This window comes from Raphanus sativus, unplaced genomic scaffold, assembly GCF_000801105.2.
Source record: "Raphanus sativus cultivar WK10039 unplaced genomic scaffold, ASM80110v3 Scaffold0069, whole genome shotgun sequence".
Taxonomy (NCBI): domain Eukaryota; kingdom Viridiplantae; phylum Streptophyta; class Magnoliopsida; order Brassicales; family Brassicaceae; genus Raphanus; species Raphanus sativus.
The window spans coordinates 5,110-9,385 of record NW_026615392.1 but is presented as its reverse complement, the minus strand read 5'-3'; the positions used below and the strand labels follow the sequence as shown (position 1 = coordinate 9,385).

At 32.2% G+C, this 4,276-nt stretch overlaps 1 pseudogene; it reads left to right on the top strand.

The window, feature by feature from the left end:
• Window positions 1–1,534: 1,534 nt before the first annotated feature.
• On the top strand, window positions 1,535–3,149 carry LOC108833047 (F-box/LRR-repeat protein At4g14096-like; annotated as a pseudogene).
• The last annotated feature ends 1,127 nt before the right edge of the window (window positions 3,150–4,276 follow it).

The following is a 4,276-nucleotide window of genomic DNA, read 5'->3' as shown; positions in this document are numbered from 1 at the left end:
CAAGGCGATTCTAATAAAGCTATTGGTGTGTGCTTGTGTATTTTATCTCTCTGATTTACCTTCTGTATTACTTAATTGTGGTGTCATCTTTGCACTTACATTTAATTTTTTTTTTTGTAACACAAGCGGTGTTTAATTAATTTCTGAATTGTATGATCTATCTCGTTTGGTATTTTAGAAACAACACATGAAGAGTGCATTGTTTTATTTCTTACACTATTGAAGTTTTTTTGCATTTGACGATATGACATAAAAAGGTATTAGTAATTTCAATTCTCTCATGAAGTGTGTTTATGCATTATAAATACTCAAGAAGACACTGAATGGCATTCTGATCATGAACAAATGAATTTGATGAAGAAAAAGTCTACGATGTTTTGTAAGTTGGGTTGGTTTAGGAGTGGAGTAGTCAAACACAAACGTAATTTTTAAAATGCAATTAGTTTTGTTAAAGCACAACTAAAAAAATCAATTACATATGTGGAAATTAGGTTTGGGTATTTCGTTATCGGTTTGATTCGGTTCGGATATTTTGGGTATCGAGTAGTTTTGATAAAGGGTTGGAGGATCCATTTACTACTTGGTTTAGTCTGGTTTGGTTTCGAATTCGAATGGTTTCGGGTTTGGTTATGAAATAAAACTAGGGATAAATAATCCCAAAAAAATCCAGTTTCCATATACTTCTGGTTTAGTTATTTCGGGTTGTTGGTATACTATCGGATATTTTAGATAAAATATAAAATAATTAGAATGTTTTGGGATAAAAATCTCAGATATTTCAGATTTTTTTAAAATTTTTGGATAATCTATAAATAATTTTATTTTTTTTTTCGGATACTTTAATAGATTTTAAATTATAAATAAATATATATATATATATATATATATAATTTAGTTGTGTATATGTATATATAACCAATATTTTTATATATTTATTATTCGTTTGGTTCCGGATCGATGTGGTTATTTTGGATATAGAATATAAGAATCATTCTGGTAAATGTGAGTTTCGGTCTGGTTTAGGTCTAGTGGAAATAATTAGAAGTGAAAAATACTGTGTAGTTTAGTGATAAGTCTTGGTAACTTAGGTGGTGTAGTGATGAACATAAAAGTATACGGGTAATTAGATAGAGAACCTATAGTTTAAGGGATATACCGATGTCAGCCCAATAAATATTCATTTTGTCATTTCGAAATTACTAGGCTTAGGCCCATACCATAAACCGCCAAAACAGGTGGAATAGCTATTAATTCCCATTCAATATGGTCTCAGTTCAAGACAAATCCTGCTTCCCGAGAATCTTTGAAACAAGGGCCGACCTTAAAACTCCGACCATCCGGCTTCTTCACTATCGTACTACAAATATAGTAGCCAAGACCTTTCAACTCCAACCACAAGAATCAAATAGTGTTTTTGATCTTCCCATATCCATAGTAAGTTTCCTGTATCGTCTTGTTTGAAATAAATACCAGACGTAAGAAAGCTGAAATTGTGTATAATTAGTTATTGTTTTCTTCAGGTGCTGTAACTCAAATGGTTGGGAAAAAGATAGGGTTTGATATATTCAGCGGTTTACCTGATGAACTTCACTCTCACATCTTGTCATTTCTTCCCATGAAAACCGCTGCTTCTACATCACTTCTCTCCAGAAAATGGCGCTATCTCTTTGCTTGTAACCCTAATCTTGTTTTGATAACCACAAGGTTTCTACAAGTTTTATAAATTTTCGTGGATAGAGTATTGGCTTTGCAAGGCAATTCTCCTGTACACAAGTTTTCTTTAATTATCAAAAGATGATGATCGCGATAATCCTGTTGTTCCAATCCGTATATTTACCTGGATTCTCAATGTGTTGAGACGTGGTGTCTCGGATCTTAATCTGTTTGTGGATTTGCAATCGGAATCTCTGCTTCCTTCAAAGATTTTCTTAAGCGAGACATTAGTTAGGCTTAAACTAAAGTCTGGATATGGCGCCAACATTAAACTTGATGACAACCAAGATGTATATCTTCCAAAGCTTAAGACTCTGTTTCTTCAGGCAGGTTATGAAAATCATGGTATTGGGCTTGCTAAGCTACTTTCCGGTTGTCACATGCTTGAGGAACTAGTTATGTATGATATATCTTGGTTACTATGGAATTTTTCATCTGTGTCTATCACAACTCTCAAGAGACTAACATTTTGCTGGGGCGAGATTGATACTAATGCAAAGAGTGTGTCAATTGACACTCCCAACCTTGTCTACTTGAATTTTACTGATACAATCGCCGACGCGTATCCGATTGTGAATCTCTGTTCGCTTGTTGAAGCCCGTATCTGTCTTCGAATGTCATACAAGCAATATGGAAAGGCGCACTTTTTGGATGAGGCTAGCTTTTCAGATTTACAACAGATTAATTACTCCAAGGCTAACAAGAAGGTCGGTAACGCAACAGATTTCATCATGGGAATACGCAGTGTGCATATCCTTTATCTATATGCTGACACTCTTGAGGTTTGTATTTCATTACTCTTAATCGTTCTTGCTTTTATGATTTCAGTTAACTATAAAATTGCGAATAGTCATGTTGCTCTTGATTTGTTTCAGGTACTTACATGCTGTTGTAAAACAATACCACTATTCAACAACTTGACTGAGTTAACTATCGAGAGTAGCCCTAGAGTAGGGTGGAAACCATTGATGGATCTACTCAACAACTCTCCAAATCTGGAGACTCTTGTCTTTCAAGTATGAAAATAGCTACTTTTAAATGCCTATTTTTTTCTGTGTTTCTTTATACCTGAGATATTTTCCCAGGGACTCGTCAACAAAGCGACGGACAGTTGGGGTGATCTGTGTTTCTGCCAACTTTTCGTTGAGGAAGAGGAGATTTTTAGTTGCCTATCTTCAAGTACGGTGAAGGTATTAAAGATATTTAGGGTGGGTGATTACTATGGTAACATGGAGAGCCAGATTGAGCAGATCAAGTATTTCTTGGAGACAATGCCTAATCTTGAAAAAATTATACTGCACCATACTGCATGGACTGTAGAAGATGTGACTCACGTTTCAAGGCAACTTAAGAGGGTAATATCAACAGTAGCTTCGTCCATCTGCATTGTCCAACTAATCTCTGATAACACTCCCCAAGCTTTGGTTGTAGCTTAAATGATCTTCTCTTGTTTATGCTTTATTTTTTGTTATATAAAGACCTGCTTTTTAGGCTTTGTCCTTTCGCCAACAATGTTAACTTCATGTTTTTGTTGCTTCAGTTCTCATGTTCGGGTAACTATACTTGTGAAATGCAATGCAGACAAGAGACCTAACTTGTCAATGCAGTTACTTTACAGAAAAAAAAAACATTAATAGTTATCTCTTCTACAAGGAAAACTGCTCGGAGTTCAATATTTTTTGTTGGATAACGAAAGTGTGCGCACTGTTCAATTTTTTTACATAAGACTTAGTTGTTAATTAGTTCGGTTATAATAAAGTTAAAGAGTTAGGAAAATTGTGTCATAACTTTTATATTATCATATTCAACTTAAAAATGTATTTAGTTTGTTTCGATTTTTGTACTATGTCAAACCTCTTTGATATTAATAAAGGTAACATGTTATAGAAAAAAGTTTGGTCGGATTTCTTTGATATTTATTAGTGTTTCAAAATGATTTGCCAGAATACCCAAAAACTCAGACATGTTATCCCAATAGCATTTTCTTCTATTTTCTATTTTTCTTTGCAAGCGTAACTGTAAAAGTTATATTAAAATAATGTTTTAATTTTTTTTGAAAAGGTGAATAAATAAAGGGAAAATTAGTTTTTAGGCCAAAAAATGATAACTATGTCCCATTACACTAATTTCATATGTTTTATGTTCTACTAGATTTTGTACTCGCGCTACGCGCGAGTTTGATTTAATAATTAATTTAATTTTGTAATACTTTTAATATTGTTTTATGCAAATTTTACATTATGAGCACAATTAAAATATTAACTGTTTTTCTTATATATTTATATATATACTGAATAAATTTATAATTTTAGAATAACTAATTCTTAGCTATTTATTTGTGTTATAGAATTATGATTGCTATTATTAATGTATTTATATTTTTTTTATAAATATATGAATTTTTAGCTTTTAATATTATATAGACTGCTCGATGCATATACACTGCTATAAAAAACTATGAATACTTTATCTACCGCCATAATATTTAAGTTTTCTTTGTACTTTATTGTTTTTACAATAAATGTGTGATTATGTATATATATTGTGTGTACAGAAATACTTG